Source organism: Heterocephalus glaber, unplaced genomic scaffold (genome assembly GCF_053883595.1).
Source record: "Heterocephalus glaber isolate CG9 unplaced genomic scaffold, H.glaber_assembly_v1.0 deba00000621, whole genome shotgun sequence".
In the NCBI taxonomy this organism is placed as follows: Eukaryota; Metazoa; Chordata; class Mammalia; order Rodentia; family Bathyergidae; genus Heterocephalus; species Heterocephalus glaber.
In genome coordinates, this window is record NW_028258153.1 from 23,839,836 (window position 1) to 23,857,492 (window position 17,657).

Consider the following 17,657-nt stretch of genomic DNA (forward strand, 5'->3'; position numbering starts at 1 on the left):
CAGAAAAGACCTACTGAGTGGAACACATGTAGACAGGACTTTTTCTTCCATTTGGGAAAGATCCTTAGAATGTAATCACTTGAGAATCAAGTTTATAGAAATAACTGGATCTTTCCCAATATTTTAACAAGGAAATTACATGAAACTGTGCATTTCTGATGACACATTTCACAAGGGACATTTGAGACTGGGACTGTACATGGGCAGCTGGGGTAACAGGCCACTATGCCTTCCCAGAAGGCCTGTTTTTATATTCAAATTCTTTGAGGTTATTAGCACAGTTGGAGGAAATACTTGTCACTTGTTGCTCTTTCCTGCTACATGATGACTCCAAAAACAGGCAAAACTGAAAGAGCCCCAAATAATCAATTCCTGTGATATTATGTAGAAGTATTTAGCCCATGAGAGCAGTTAGGAATCAAGCAGTGGATTGATCAAATGTTTAAGATCAAATGTTGCGACTGATTTGTTCTAAAATTTAAAAAACCAACTTCTGCTAAAGGAACTTGCTTAATAAATAAGCAAATAGAGCCAGAACAGATTTGAGGCCCAGCTCTTCTCACCACTGAGCCTTGGGTAAACCATTTAGCCTCTCTGTGCCTATCTAGGACCTATTTATAAAATGTTCCCAATAATATGTGTCTTACTGACCTCTGGAGTTGTTATAAAAGAGAAAAGGGATGTGAAAGTTCCGTTTACTGAAAAAGTGTTTTATCTTTGTATTCCTAACCCATTTGTGATGCCACTAGTAACTTGGAAATCAGTCCACAGATAGCTGATCTCACTGATGGTGGGGGCATAATTGCCCAGGGACCAACCCATTTCATCCCTACCAAGCATTCCAAACATTTTACTGCAAGATGAAGTCTATGGGAAAAAGTCAAAAGGAGATTGATTCAAGAATTCCACTGGCCCTTCCCAGGGCACTGTACTCAAAATGGTCCCCTGTGCATTGTCATTTTGCCATTTGCTGGTGTCTATAGCATCTTAGACAATAACAGGTGGACATGTGGGTGATGCTGAGTTGACAGAGTGAATGTAATGTTCTACCACTTTTCTAGTGCAAAGACCATGGAATTGCAGCCTTCACTGGTTACTCTTTCAGTGGCAAGTACAAATACATAAAGCATGGGCTGACTTTTAAAAAACAGAGAAATGATATCTACTACTGGGAACTTTTCCCTGATGGTTTCACCTTTTGTTTCCCTGATGGTTTCACACTGATGGTTTCACCTTTTGTTACATGGGTAGGACAAAGTGACTCTAGCTTCAGACCTGACCTCGGAGTCCTGTGATAGGCCAGACTCCCCTATGTCAGCATTTTGTGCTTGGCACAGCTGAAGCCTAGAGTGCAGTGTAAGTCTTAACTCACAGTTCTTTGGTAGAGGAAAAAAATGGTGTCTTAGTCATTTTTCCATCACTGGACACAATGGGACCTGACATTCACAACTTAAAGGAGGAGAGGTTTATTTTGGCTCATAAGTTTTAGAGGTTTCAGACTATAGTTGAATGACTCTCAAGCAGGAATGGCATGGTGGAAGGGTCTAGTGGAGGAGAGCTGTTCATTCCATGAGGCCAGGAGGCAGTAACAGAAGGAAGGAACTGGAGAGGAGGATCTACCTTCAGGTCACACCCCAGTGACCCTCCTCTTCAAACCAGGCCCCACCTCCCAATAGTACAGCCAGCTCGCAATTTATCAGTAGATTAATCCACTGACGAATATAGTGTCCCCATGATCCAATCCCCTTCCAAAAGCCACACTTCTGAACACGTGAGGCTTTGCGGGGACATTCCAGATCCAAACCACAACAGATGGGAAGTGTTGGCTTATTGGAAGATGGAAAAGAGGAGTAAAATCATTTCACTTTGGGTGCCATTTTGCTTCAGCTTTTGTTTACTTTTAGCAACTGGACATAAAAGAACTATAACATGCGTTCCTGTCCTCAGGTAAATTTCAATCAGTAGTCAAAACTAATACTAGACAAAGATTAAGACTACTTCATACAGGAACACAGTATGCAATAGGAACGTGAAAAATAAATTGCTACATCAATAAAGTGTGCCTAAACTTTTCAGAGCTGACTAAACTGGATGAACTGTCCAATTGCTTTGATGACATGTAACCTCAATAAGCAGTGTTGATTAGGATGCTGCTTCTCTGTGAACATACAAATTTTCTAAGAACCAACTTGATTGTTGAGACTGTAAATAAATTGAGAGTCCAATAGAATTAATGGAGTTCAATTTAGCTACACTGGTAGTTATTCTATTTCTCTTATATGCCTAGGGTGCTAAATTCTACAGATCAAGGGTAAATGATATATATGGTGTTTGTCCTTTCCTAGATATCAATTATATTTTCTTAACTTTGACTTTTCAATCATGAAATTTCTAATCTCTATAGTTCTTCCCATTTTAATAAGTTCTATTAATTTAGGAAGCCATGTACAGGCCCTCACACAGAAGGTATACCTAAAAAGTAAATGCTATTTCTTTTTTTTATATATAGTGGTACTAGAAATCAAACCCAGAGCCTTCACACTTAGCTACATTCCCAGCCTTTTTTAATGTTTTATTTTGAGACAGAGTCTCACTAAGTCACTAAATTGCCAAGGCTAGACTCAAACTTGCAATCCTTCTGATTTAACCTTCCAGACTGCTGGGATTACAGGTGTGTGCCACCACTCCCAGATAATTTCCTGTCACTTATTAGAGCCCAAGCAGTTAACCTCATGCCTTACAAACAACACAAGAAACATTGGTACTTGTTGATAATTATGGTGGTGACAGCGATGATGACGATGACAATGGCAAGAGTAACGGTCCACAGTCTCTGGATTTTTTTTTATTATTATTCATCTGTATCTTTTTTGATGTGTAGTACAAAATTACAAAATTCCATCTGCGGGGCCGGGGATTTAGCTCAGTGGTGCCGCCGCCTGCCTCACAAGTGCAAGATCCTGAGTTCAATCCCCGGTCCCAAAACAATAAAATAAAAAATAAATAAAGTGAATAAAATTCCAACTGCAGGTAAACCATGGCTCTGTAAAAGATTATATTTTCCTCGAGTCAATATCTTGTATGTTTGTAGCCACAGGAAGCTTATCAAACACTGACATCAGCTACTTTCCCATGAGAAATTCAAAATTTCACAGTGCCATAAATGACTTTCTTATTTGGTTCAGACAAGTAGAGAATTTTTTATAAAACTTAAAAATAAACATGTGAACTTTGCCCTGCAGTGGATACATTCTTACTGCTCATCTGTTCAGAAATTATGGTGCCTCCAAAAATCCACACTCATTCTTCTGTTAAAAATTGAAAGATCTTCACTAATACAATTGGATTTGCAGCATGGATTAATCTTAATTAAATAACCATCCAAGAGAAAACTTGGAATGCTGTAGCAAAATAAGCCCTGTTGGAAGACATCAAAGCCCTTTCTTTGTACTGTTAGGAATTTATTCTATTCCAATAAGGAAAATTTTTCTTCTACATTTACCAAATTGGAATCTCTGCCTCCATATACCTAAGCTACATCCTTTACACTCCCTGACACTTTAAGAATTCAGAAAATTTTCCCTGTCTAGCATTGCCAGAACTGACCACCTGATGATACAGAAATAAGCTAATGGCTGAGTCATTTACTTTCCAAATACAGAATAACAAAAGAGGAGGAAGCGAAGGAACTGATATTCATGGATCTTATACCAGTGCTTCATTCAGCACTACATAAGGCACTTTATATGTTACCTTGTTCACTTGTTCACTCATCCACCCAACAAACTTTCATGAAGCATATGTTATACACCAGGGAATATGCTAAGTGCTTGGGATAGAACCATTTAGAAGAACACATCCTCGTCATCAAGAAGACTGTATTTATGCTTACATTTTTTTTTTAATTTAATTTTTTTTTTTTTTTTGGTACCAGGGATCAAACTCGGGGCCTTGAGCTTGCACAGCAGGCAGTGAAACCACTGAGCTAAATCCCCGGCCCAAGAAGACTATACTTATACAATGACATCACTCTGGTAATGCCAGCACCAAGGCATTGGCAAAATGCTATGAGGCCCATAGGAGAAAAATATCCTTCAAGGTAGTTGCTATTGTCTTCATTTTACAACTGAAGTAATGCATACAAAAAAGAATTTCTCTAAGGCCATACCTCTCTTAAGTGTAGAGGTTCACACAACCTCACAGCCTCTCTTCTATAACTCCAAGCTGCTTAAAATGGAAAGATTTCAGCCCAATAGCATTGAGTTGTTTAAAGTTTTGACTACAATCTAGTAAACCTGTTTGTTGAAGAATGCCACAAGAGTTCTCACTTTTATTGAGTAATTGACTTTTCCTTGGATTATAAGAACAACTTCCATAGTTTCTTGTTAGTTACATCCTCATTGCTGAAATAAAATACCTGACACCCACAGGTTAAAGGAGGAAAGATTTATTTTAGCTCACAATTTATTAGGTTTCAGTCCATAGTCAGCTGGCTCCAAGGTAGGGGGCCATGGCAGTGGGGCATGGCAGAGGAAAAACAGTCTACAGCAGGGTAAGCAGAAACCTGGAAGTAGCAACAACAAGCCTCTCTTTCCCTCTTTATTCCATTCGGGCTACAAGCCTATTGGTTGCTTCCATTCATACCCAGGGTGGGTGTTTTGTCCTCAGTAACTATGCTAATCCAATCCATGGATTAATCCACACTCTTAATCCATATTCAAACATCCTAGATCCATCCACCTTGGAAAATCCCTACCTATGAGAACATGAGGCTTTTGGGGGACATCTAGATACAAGCCATAAAGCCACTTTAACTTCTTTGGTGGCTAAATTCCTAGTATATTATCCTAGTAACACACCCTGAACCTCTTTTATACATTTATCCAAATATCTGTAGATATTTCCATGTGTATAGTTCCACAATAATAGCAAAAATGTACCCCATAGAAATCAATGGATTCTCATGCAGGCATAAAAATTTATACCAAAATATAAGCATACTGGAGACAAATTCAAGAGGCACAGGCAGAAACTAAAATGGAAACATATAATGTTAAAAGCAAAGAGAAAATCTTGTTCAAGGTCTTGATACATATCTGCGCCAGTAGAAATAGGTTCAAGAAGGTGGATGTTAGAATGTAAGGAGGAGAAACAGCAGACATTGAGCAAAGGGCTGCACAGACTGAAGTTTCACAGCATCCTAAAATGATAAGTAGTCCCTGTATTTGAATTGTTTTGGTATGGGCTGCTTGCAAAAACATTCAATATTTCCCTTCTATGATATCGTAAGCCAAAATATATATATGGAAAGTTCAGAAAGTCATTGGTAAATAATCCAGTGTTGACTTTTAATTTAGAAATAACTTGCCAAATTGATCCCAGCCTTCCCAACTCTGGTTTTCCTTCTGAATAGTACATTGATTTGTATTACCTGATTGTTTTCTCTCATTGTTTGTCTTTCTTTTTATTATTTTATTTTCCTACTGGTGTAACAGATGACTGGGGATATGGAATCTTCATGATTTTACATATTTTGAGCTCATAAATTCCCTTTAGTTGTCATCTTTCTGGATTAAGACCTCATCTTTTTCTAGGCACATGTTACACAAAGAATGTTTTCAATGATGTATAGATAAAAAAGAATACAAATCATAATTGTACAACCTGATAAATTTTCACAAGATGAGTACAACTGTGTAGTCAGCATCCTGATCAAGAAATAGAAGAATATTACTAGCACCCCAGGGGTCCCCTTCATTCCCCCATAGAGTCACATTCCCCCCCACATCAACATCTTCACTGCCTCAGGATTATCATTACTCTGATTTCTACACCCAATATTAGCTATGCCTGTATTTGAATTTTATATTAGTGGAATTATACAGTAGTACTTTAATGTCTCATCCATTATTATGTTTCTGAGGTTGACCGCGTGACCAATACTTAGATCATTCTAACTGATATATGGTATTTCATTGTTTGCTTAGCACAGTTTATTTTGTGCATATTAGTATGCTAGGGACATAGTAAACTAATAGATGACTAGGACTAAGATTTCTAGGTCATAGGCTATGCAAATATTCAGCTCCAGCACCTACTGCCAAATGTTTTTCCCAAGTTATTTGCCAGTTTACATCCCCACAACAGTGCATGAGAGTTCCAGTTGCTCACTAATGCTTTAAATTACATATTAGTCTTCTAAATTTTAGCTATTCCAGTGTTGTGCAGTTCTAGCTTACTGTAATTTTAATTTGAATTCTTTCCAATGATTAATGATAATGAGTACCTCTTCCTATGCTTGTGGGCCATTTTAATATCCTTTGTGTGAAGCGCCAATTGAAATCTTTATTGATTCGTGGAAATTCTTTTTTGTTTTTGGTACCGAGGATCGAACTCGGGTCCTTGCACTTGTACAGCAGGCGGCAAAACCACTGAGCTAAATCCCTGGCCCAGGAAAATTCTTTATATATTCTTTGTACATGTTCTTTATATATTCTTTATACATGTTCTTTGTCAGATATAGGTATTACTACTATTTTATCACTGTATTTGTATCACTGTATATAGATATTACTACTACTTTATCACTACTATTTTAGCTTTTTATTGTCACTGTGGTTGTTAATTTTAATGCAGTACTATTTCTATTTTTGTTCTTTATGTCCTATTTACAAAATCTCTACCTATCCCAAGATCGTGGAAATAGCTTCCACCTTCTTCCCTGAAAGTTTTAATGTACAAGTTTCACATTCAGTTCTGCAATCAATCTGTAATTACTTCAGGGGTATGGTGTTAAATAGAAGTCATGATTTGGTTTTCCTTTTTTCCATATGGATATACAAGGGAGGTGCTAGATGATATTACTTTCCTCCAAATAGGGGTTATTTTATCTTTTGATAGTTTGATAGAGTTGGAAAAAAAATCCTTATAACTGAATAGAATGAAGTGATCTGCAATTCATCTGACACTCTATATGACTCCATCAACCTCTAATTTGCCCCCTTTCCATGGATGAACATTCCACAGGTCCTAACTGAGATTATATCCCAAGACAATTTCTTCTTTCTCCTCTTCCTCTTCTTTTTTGTTTCCATGTTTTAGCAAGGTATAATTTACACACAGTAAAATTTACTTTTTTTAGTGTGCAGTTCTGCATATGTTGTCAAATTCTTATGCTTGTGTAACAACAATCCACAAATAAGATATAGAATAGCTTTATCAGTCTTAAAATGGTCCTTTCTCCTGGAGCTCTAAGGTTATCCTGCTCAGCTGTATGAGAAATGTTGCTCTGTTTCTCAGAAACATTCTGCTTCACCTTCTGTTGTCCTCTATTGTCTTTTATATCTTATGGACAGCAAATGCAGTGAGGGAAAATTATTGAATGAGAGGTCATTGCTCCAGTGTGTTCCTTCCGTTCAGAATGTTGGATATTGTAGCAGCATTCTGACACTTTCAAATACACTTTAGGGTTTTTTGGAATTTCATTCAGATCTTGTAGATGTTCCAAGCGACAGTATTGGACTGTCACATGCTATTCCATTAAAGGCAGATACCTAAGTCACTCTACCCACCTTCATTAATCTCATTAAAACCTTCCTCCATCATATTTTTGTAATAGATCTCAAAAGAATCTGTGTTGGCAGCTATGATGATTGTCCTGTTACGCTTTGGAGTAAGCCAAAACTGGGTTTTAATTCCGATTCTGTCACTGATCCCCTGTGATACAACAAATCTGAATCTGTTTCCTTCTAAAAGAGGAGAATTTTTTTTAAAAAAACAATAGTATTCTTGGGAAAGGTTAAATGAGATAATACATCAAGTACCTTGCACATAGTAGGCACCCAATAATTACAGAAATTATCATGTTTTATATTATCATCTCTCTCAGAGCTATAAAATACATTCACTTCTTAGAAATGATGGAGAAGGGATAAGACGAGATAGCCCCAAAAAGGAATATTGTTCTTGAACACCTGTTAGATGCTGTAAAGGGGGAATTCAGTTGATGAGTTACCCACAGCCATAGGGTCATTCACAGATACTGAAACACACGGAATACATTTTTTTCTTAAAAGATCACAGAATTATACATAAACCATCTAAGTTAAAGGGCTCTCAAGAAACTATTTCAGGGCCAGGGATTTAGCTCAGTGGTTCCAAAGCCTGCCTCACAAGTGCAAGGTTCTGAGTTCGATCCCTGGTACCAAAAAAGAAAAGAAAGGATCTATTCCAAATGCTTCATATCATAGTTGAAGGAATTGAGAAAACAGAAGTGGTTAAATGACTTGTTCAAGGTCAATTCACTCATTAATAGTTATTTAAGTGACCCAAATTCCCTAAGATCACATATTTTTACTCCTCTAACGTACCCTGAGCTCCCATACTCAACTATAAATGTAAAACAGAGACAGTTATTAATATTTTATTGTCCCTGGATCATTTTGACTAAAACGAGTGGACCTATTTTTAAATATTTCATTGTAATATCCATCATCACAAATTATATGACTCCTTGCCAACTATGACTGAAAGAGCTACTTACCATTCCTTTCCCATTCCAAAGATTATGTTCTGTAGCTTTTCATTCTTCAATTATTAGGAAATATTCTGCCTTATTGTCCAACACAGAAGACTGAAAGAAGCTCATGTAAACCTACATATACCAAGAAAACAAGGGAGTGGGGAACTTCTGCCCTCCTGGGCACTGGGTACAAGGCAGCCATGTGCATCCCTGGAAGTCTCCTCCATGGGCAGGACAGGCCATCAGCCACTACAGTGTCACATTTCAGAACCACTTTTTTGTAGGACCCCTTCGTTCAGCACACATTTTGGCACAGCGTTCCCTATTAATGACATCGGAACCTGAATCCCCTCAGTTCTGAATAACTTGGACAAGCGTCATGGTCACAAAACACATAGCCCTGGCTTTGTTACTTCCAAGATGAAATGCACAGCATATTATGAAACAGGGATTTTCTCATATGGATAGTAATGTTGAAATGAAAAGGTCCTAGTTTAATGACATAGGTAAATTTTTAAATTAATTAAATTCTTCTTTAAGTCATTGTTGCTGTTAGCATACACTTATCCATTTTTATAAAGAATCCCTCATTTAACCTTTCCAATGGCTGCCTGCTACAGTAAGTTATCATTTGGGACCCTTCCATGTCTAATTCCTGGGCATCTGTTTGGAAATGGTGCCTTTCTGAGAACATCTATGTTTTACATCTTTCTTTTTATGAATTTTATTGGTACATTTTAGGTATACAATAAAATGACATTCATCATTGGAAAATTGAACTTTTACACAATCTCTCTTGGTTCTTATTTTTTTCCCCATCCCCCTGCCCTCCCTTCAACCACTCCATCCCTCCCTATGTACAAAGATTTTGTTTCCATTTTTTCATTTTGTCATATTAATTCCACTCCCTTCTTTCCTTTCCTCTACCCCTCCCACTTCCGCTTCCCCTTTGCCCCTTTTCTTTCTATTTCACATTGTCTGTTATACCTTTTATTCCTTATTTAAACTTTCAGTTTCTCACACTACAGAAACTATTTGGTACTTACACATGTATGCCCTATTTATTTCACTTAAGAGTATGGCTTCAATGTGCATCCATTTAGCTATAAATGTCTCTAGTTTCTTGTTTTTTATAGCAGAGTAGTACTCCATCTCGTAAAAAAAAAAAAAAAAAATTTCTTTATCCAGTCTCCAGTTGATGGGCAATTGGACTGCTTCCAAGTTTTAGCTATTACAAATTGTGCTGCTATGAACATGGGTACACATATATCACTGTGGTATGCTTCTTTTAATTCTTTGGGGGAGATACCCAGCAAGAGAATAGTTGGGTCAAATGGAACTTCCACTCCTAGATTTTTGAGGTATCTCCATACTGATTTCCACACTGGTTGTACCAGTCTGCACTCCCACCAACAATGGAGAAGGGTTCCTTTCTCCCCAAAGCCCTGCCAGCATTGGTTATTGGTTGATTTCATGATAGCAGCCATTCTTTCTGGAGTGAGGTGGGATCTCAGTGTTGTTTTCATCTGCATCTCTTGAATGACCAAAGATGCTGAACATTTTTCATATGTTTATTTTGTATTTCTACTTCTTTGTTGGAGTAATATCTGTTAATTTCAGATGCCTATTTTTGGAATGGGTCTTTAAATTTGGGAGGTCTGATTTTTTCAAGTTCTATTTAGATTATAGATAGTAGACCTTTGCCTGAGGAACAGCAGGTGAAATGTTTTTCCCACACTGTAGGTTGTTTCTTCACACTGTTGGTTTCTCTTGCTGTGCAGAAGCTTTTTAATAAGAAGAGATCCCACTTGTTCATTGTTTGGGCTAGTTCATGAACAACTGAGGTTTTCCTCATAAAAATCTTTTCCTACACCAATATCTTCAAGAGTTCTACCTAACCTCTGTTCTAGCCAGATCAGCGTTTCTGTTTTAATATTTAGATCTTTAATCCATTTCGTTTTTAGTTTAGTGCATGGTGACAGATATAGGTCTAGTTTTAATCTTTGGCAAGTTGAAGCCCAATTTTTCCAGCACCATTTATTAAAGAGGCTATCTTTCCTCCAATGAAGGTGTTTGGCTCCTTTGTCAAAGATGAGGTGGCTGAGTGTGTCTGGGGTTGCTTCTGCATCTTCTAATCTGTTCCACTGGTCCTCAGGTCTGTTTCTTTGCCAGTACCATGCTGTTTTGATCACAGTAGCTTTGTAGTATAGTTTCAAGTTGGGGATTGTGATACCCCCTGCCATGTCTCTGTTGCCTAAAATTTCTTTTGCTATTCTAGGTCTCTTCTTCTTCCAAATGAATTTTTGGATTGTTTTCTCAAGGTCCATGAACTATGCTGCTGGGATTTCAATTGAGATTGCATTGAATCTATATAACATTTTTGGAAGTATGGCCATTTTCAGTATGTTGATTCTTCCTACCCAAGAGCAAGGGATGTCTTTCCATTTTCTGATATCATTTTCAATCTCTCTTTTCAGAGTGGTATAGCTTTCAGAGAAGAGGTCTTTGATTTCTTTTGTTAGGTTGAGTCCTAGCTATTTCAGTTTTTTGGATGTTATTGTGAAAGGAATTATTTGCCCTATTTCAGTCTCAGTGAGTCTGTTGTTCCTGTAGAGGAAAGCTGTTGATTGTGTGTTGACCTTGTATCCAGCTACTTTACTGAATTTGGTTATTAAGTCTAGAAGACTTTTGGTGGAGTTCTTGGGGTCTTTTATATGGAGTATCATGTCATCTGCAAATAATGACAATTTGACTTCTTCATTTCCTATCTTTATTCCTTTTATTTCTTTCTCTTGTCTAATTGCTGTGGCTATTACTTCCAAAACTATATTGAACAGGAGTGGTGATAGTGGACATCCTTGTTTTGTTCCTGATTTTAGTGTTAAGGATTTCAGTTTTTGACCATTTAGTGTGACATTGGCTGTTGTTTTTTTATAGGTGGCATTTATCAGATTGAGGTAGAGACCATCTATTCCAATTTTTTGGAAATTTTTTTCATAAATGCATGTTGGATTTTGTCAAATGCTTTTTCTGCATCTATTCAGATGATCATATGGTTTTTGTCCTTGGCTCTATTGATATAGTGTATTACATTGTTTGCTTTGCATATGTTGAACCATCCCTGCATCCCTGAGATGAATCCCACTTGGTCAGGGTGTATGATCTTCTTGATGATCTTCTGCATTCTATTTGCCAGTATCTTATTAAAGATTTTTACATCTATGTTCATTAGTGAGATTGGCCTATAGTTTTCTTTTTCAGTTGGGTCTTTCTCTGCTTTGGGAATCAAGGTGATGCTTCCTTCCAGAAATGAATTTGGGAGTATTGCTTTCCTTTCAATTTCATTGAAGATTTTAAACAGTAGTGGCAGTAGTTCCTCTCTAAATGTCTTGTAGAATTCAGCAGTGAAGCCATCAGGACCTGGGCTTTTCTTAGTTGGTAAGATTTAAATACATTTTCAATTTCATTGATTGATATTGGGTTGTTTAGAATATTTAGGTCTTCTTCATTCAACTTTGGTAATTCATACATATCTCGGAATCAGTTCATTTATTCTATGTTTTCCGTCTTATTGGTATATAGGTTCTCGAAGTGGGTATTTATGATCCTCTGGATTTCTGCTGTGTCCATTGTAATTTCATCCTTAATTTCATGGATTTGGGCCTTTTCTTTCCTTTTTTCTGATAAGATTTGGCTAAGGGTCTGTCAATTTTGTTTATTCTTTCAAAGAACCAACTCTTGGCTTCATTGATTTTTTTGTATTGCTCTCTAAGTCTCCATTGCATTGATTTCTGCCCTGACCTTTATAATTTCCTCCCTTGTATGAGCTTTGGTTTTGTCCTGCTCTTCTTTTTCTAGAAGCTTGAGGTTCAGCATCAGGTTGTTTAATTGGGCTTACTCTGTTTTCCTAATATGAGTACTCACTGCTATGAATTTTCCTCATAAGACTGCTTTCATTGTGTTCCATAGATTCCGATATGTTGTATTGTCATTGTCATTTAATTGTAGGAACTGTCTGATTTCTTCTTTAATTTCCTCTGTGACCCATTAGTTATTCAGAAGTGTGTTGTTCAATTTCCATGTGTTTATGAAATTCTTGTGGTTTCTTTTGCTATTGATCTACAATTTCATCACATTGTGATCTGATAATATACAGGGAATAACTTCAATTCCTTTGCACTTACTTAAACATGTTCTATGAGCGAGTATGTGGTCTATTTTGGAGAACGACCCATGTGCAGCTGAAAAGAATGTATATTCTGATTTTGTGGGGTGGAACACTCTTTAAACATCTGTTAAGTTCATTTGTTCAAGAGTTTGATTGAATTCTACTATTTCATTGCTTACATTTTGTCTAGTTGACCTATCTATTTGTGACAGTGGGGTATTGAGGTCCCCCACTACTATTGTACTTTCCCTGGTTTTGGAATCAAAGTCACACTTGCTTCCAGGAATGAGTTTGGAAGCCTTGCTTCCCTTTCAATTTCCTTGATGAGTTTAAAGATTAATGGTGATAGTTCTTCTTTAAATGCCTTGTAGAATTCAGCAGTGAAGCCATCAGGACCTGAGCTTTGCTTTGTTGGTAAGTTTTTTATTACATTTTCAATTTCACTCATTGTAATTGGGGTGTTTAGGATTTCTATATCTTCTTCATTTAACTTTGGCAATTCATATGTATCTAGGAATCTGTCTATTTCTTCTGTGTTTTCCATTTTATTAGAGTACAGGTTCTCAAAGTAGGTATTGATGATCCTCTGGATTTCTGCTGGTTCTGTTGTGACTTCCCCTTTTTCGTTCTTAATTGCATGGATTTGAGTCTTTTCTTTCCTCTTTTTTTGATAAGGTTGGCTAAAGGTTTATCAATTTTATTTATTCTTTCAAAAAACCAACTCTTTGATTCATTAATTTTTTGTGTCATTCTCTTGGTCTCCATTGCATTGATTTCTGTTCTGATTTTATAATTTCCTCTCTTGTGCAGGCTTTGGATTTGTTATTCGCTTCTTTTTCTAGGAGTTTGAGGTTCTGCATTAGATTATTTATCTGAGTTCTCTCTGTTTTCCTAATATGGGCATTCACTGCTATGAATTTCCTGTGTAGAACTGCTTTCCTTGTGTCCCATAGATTCCTAAATGTTGTACTGGCATCATCATTTACTTGTAGAAACTATCTAATTTCTTCTTTAATTTCCTCTGTGACTCATTGGTTGTTCAGGAGGGTGTTATTCAATTTCCAGGTGTTTGTGGGAGTTTTGCAGTTTCTCGTGTTATTGATCTCCAATTTTATTGCACTGTGGTCTGATAATATACAGGGAGTAATTTCAATTCTTTTACATTGCCTTAGACATGTCCTGTGAGCTAGCATGTGGTCTATTTTGGTGAATGACCCGTGTGCAGCTGAAAAGAATGTGTATTCTGATTTTGTGGGGTGGAACACTCTGTAAATATCCATTAAGTCCATTTGTTCAATAGCTTGGTTCAGTTCTAGAATTTCCTTGTTAATTTTTTGTCTAGATAATCTGTCTATTTGTGATAGTGAGGTATTGAGGTTCCCCACTACAACTGTATTAGTGCTTATTTGGTATTTCATGTCCATTAATATTTGTTTTGTATAGTTGGGGGCATTTGCATTTGGTGCATATATATTTATGATTGTCGTCTCTTCCTCTTGGATTGTTCCCTTCACAAGGATGTAATGACCATCTTTGTCTCTCTTAATTAGTTTTGGTTTGAAATCTACTTTGTCTGCAAATAAGATTACTACCCCTGCTTTTTTCTGGGTTCCTGTCACGTGGAGAGCTGTTTTCCATCCTTTTACTTTCAGTCTATGAATTTCTTGTTGAGTTAGGTGTGTTTCTTGTACACAGCATATTGCTGGATTTTGCTTCTTAATCCATTCTGTCAGTCTACTTCTTTTGATTGGTGAATTGAGGCCATTAACATTGATAGTTATAATTGAGATATATTGATTCATCCTTGTCATTATGTTTTACTGTTGCTGGCTCTTATTTCTTTTTTCCCCTTTCTCTTTAGTTTCTTACCTTGTTTGGTGGCTTCCCTTTGTTGAGCCTCATGAAGTTGTGACCTTCGTTGCCTTTTTCTAGGATATTGCTTAGAATTGTTTGGAGTACTGGTTTGGTGTTCATGAAATTTCTCAGGTGTTCTTTGTCATGGAAATATCTAATTTCCCCATCAATTTTGAAAGATAATTTTGCAGGATACAACAGTCTAGGTTGGAAGTTATTTTCTTTTAGGGCTTGAAATTCTTCACTCCAGGCTCTCCTTGATTTGAGGGTTTGTGTTGAGAAGTCTGCCGTGATTCTGATGGGCTTTCCTTTATAGGTGATTTGTTTCTTTTCTCTAACTGCCTATAGGATTTTGATCTTCTGTTGGGTTTCTGGGATCTTGACTATTATATGTCGAGGTGTAGATTTTTTTTTTATCTTGGCTGGGTGGAGTTCTATATGCCTCACTTATCTGTATCTCAAATTCTCCTCTGTCTGGGAAGTTTTCTACTATTACTTCTGTGAACAGTTTTTTTATGTCAATTGTACTTTCTCCTGTTTTTTCGTGGACTCCTATCAGTCTTATGTTATTCTTCTTTGCATCATCTAGCAGCTGTTGAATTGATTTCTCATGGTCCCTTACTATTTTTAAGAAATCTCTGTTTTCATGGTCCTTCACTGCAATCCTATCTTCTATATCTGATATTCTATCTTCAGATTCTCTTAATCTGCTCTGCATGCTTTCAATGGAGTTTTTAATCTCCTGAATATCTGTTTGAATTTGTTTCATGGATTCCATTTCTTTCTTATGTTGGGGATTCATGGCTTCCAGCACATTTCTGAGCTCATCTATTTTTTTTTTAATCTGTTTTTGTTCTAGAGCCTCTAATCATGTCTTTCACTCTGCTCACCATCTCTGCAGTTGTCTGGGAAATTATTTTTGTTTTGAATTTTTCTAGAGCCTCATTCATCTGTTTTGTTATTTCCTGTGCTATCAGTTCAGGGTGTCCAGGTGGTTGATTATCAGACTTTTCCACCTCATTTCACCCAAAATTTGCCTTTTGTGGGGTGGAAGTCTGGGTCTTTGCCTTACTTAAATGTCTTCTCATTTTTGTTTTTGGTACTGTCCTTGGTTTAGTTCCTGGGTTGATATTTTGAAGTTGTTTATTGTAAGTATCTTTGTTGATGTATTTAGAACACTTATGGAATGGTTGCTTCTCAGAGGTGTCACCAGATATAGCTGGCCTTTAGATTTTGAGTCTCTAATGACTCTGAGACTATCTCATTTTCATTATACCAGGAAGAAAAACTGTTTGGATCAATCACGACACCTTAGCCCAAGTCATACAATCAGCAACACCATAGCATCAAATACCTCTTAAAGAATGACAATTTGTGGTAGTTATTAATCTATCACCTTTAAAAAATAAAGGGCCTCCTTCAAGGTGTGTCTCTGCTATCACAATAGACAACATGGGCAGCAGTGTGCAGTTATAAGTCAATGAGTCTCAGTAAGCTAGTCCCAGACCCCTGAGATTCAGGCAGATTTCTGGTTGCAAGTCCCAAGATGAGCTGCCTGTCCTCCTGCAGGGTTGCACTCTGCAAATTTCTACTGCAGGTTTCAGCTGCTTTTCCCCTAAAGAAAGTCCAGTTTCTGATGGGAGCTGATTATCCCTCCAACTTGCCAATCACAGTGGTCTGGTGGGCCTTTATTGCAGAGATTCCCTTCACTTTTCCAGTGGGCTTGTTTTCATCAGGGAGCCTGAGACAGGCACTCACTCTGTTGTTCACTTCTGGAGCTCAGGACAATGGCTTTTGTACCCCTGTGCCTCTGCAGTGTGTAACCAAGTAGCTGCACAGCCAAAAGGCCAGAGCCTGGGGACGCAGTATTATTGGAGGTGCCCACACGGCCCAGCCGTCAGCCGGTGGCCCTGCCCGGGGTGGGGGTCCTCCTCACCCTGTCCTGGTGGCTGGTGGAAAGCTGGTGGATCAAGCTGGAGCAAGCAGGTTCTGGTCAGCCTGTAACTGATTGGCCCCACTCGGCCCCACCAGCTCCGTTTGGCCCAGCTGTCAGCTGGTGGGCCTGCCCAGGGGGTCCTCCTCACCCTGTCCTGGTGGCTGGTGGAAAGCCTGTCCTGGTGGCAGGTGGAAAGTTCTGTGATTTGTTTCTTTTCTCTAACTGCTTGTAGAATTTTGTTCTTCTGTTGGGTTTCTGGAATCTTAACAATTATATGCCTATGTGTAGATTTTTTTTGATCAAGGTTAGTTTGAGTCCTATGCCTCACTTATCTGTATGTCAAGTTCTTTTCCCCTGCTTGGAAAGTTTTTTGCCATCACTTCTGTGAACAGTTTTTTTATGTCATCTGCACTCTCCTGTTTCTTCATCGACTCTAATCAGCCTTATGTTATTCTTCTTTGCATTGTCTAGCAGCTGCTGGATTGATTTCTCATGGTCCCTTACTATTTTAAAGAAATTATTTTTCCTGGTCACTAATTGCCATCTTATCTTCTGTATCTGAAATTCTGTCCTCACATTGGTTCATTCTGCTCCATAAACTTTCAATGGAGTTTTTAATCTCATGGAAATCTGTTTGCATCTGTTTTATGGATTCCATTTGTTTCCTCTGTTGGGATTCCTTCATGTTCCTCAGCTCCTCTATTTTTTTTTATCTGTGTCCTCTCTAGATTTATTGATCATGTCTTGCACTATGGGCACAATCTCTGCTGTTATCTGTGAAATTATTTCTGATTTCATTTTTTCCAGGTCCTCTTTTGTTGCCAGTTCAGGAAGGCCAGGTGGTTGAGTATCAGATTGTTCCATCTCGTTTTCCTTTGGGGTTGCTTTAGGTGATCTGGAAGTCTGGTTTTGAGATGTGTTTACATGTCTTCTCATTTCTTCATGGGGGAGGTTGTGCTGCTGGCACCCATGTGTCACACATCCTCAGTGTTGGGGGCAGTGGTATGGTGGCCCAGAAGGCTCCTCCACAGCACTGGGGTAAACTCTGCTCCTCAGTGCTGAGGGCGGTGGTACAGTGGCCTGGAAGGCTCCTCCTCAGAGTTCAGGGCAGCTCTGCTCCTCAGCACTAGGGTAGTGGTACCATGCCCCTTTGGAAGGCTCCTCATCGGTGCTGCGGT

General features: G+C 37.9%; 1 protein-coding gene across 7 annotated transcripts in view; it reads left to right on the forward strand.

Moving 5' to 3' along the window:
• Cald1 (caldesmon 1) overlaps positions 1–17,657 on the forward strand; it is a 189,516-nt gene that overhangs the window by 51,709 nt on the left and 120,150 nt on the right. The window contains exon 2 of one of the 7 annotated variants that reach the window (XM_021263630.2): positions 3,935–4,099. The exons of the other annotated variants lie outside the window; for them this stretch is intronic. The gene's annotated coding sequence lies outside the window, so the exon portion shown is untranslated. The remainder of the gene's footprint in view (positions 1–3,934; positions 4,100–17,657) is intronic. 7 annotated transcript variants of the gene reach the window in all.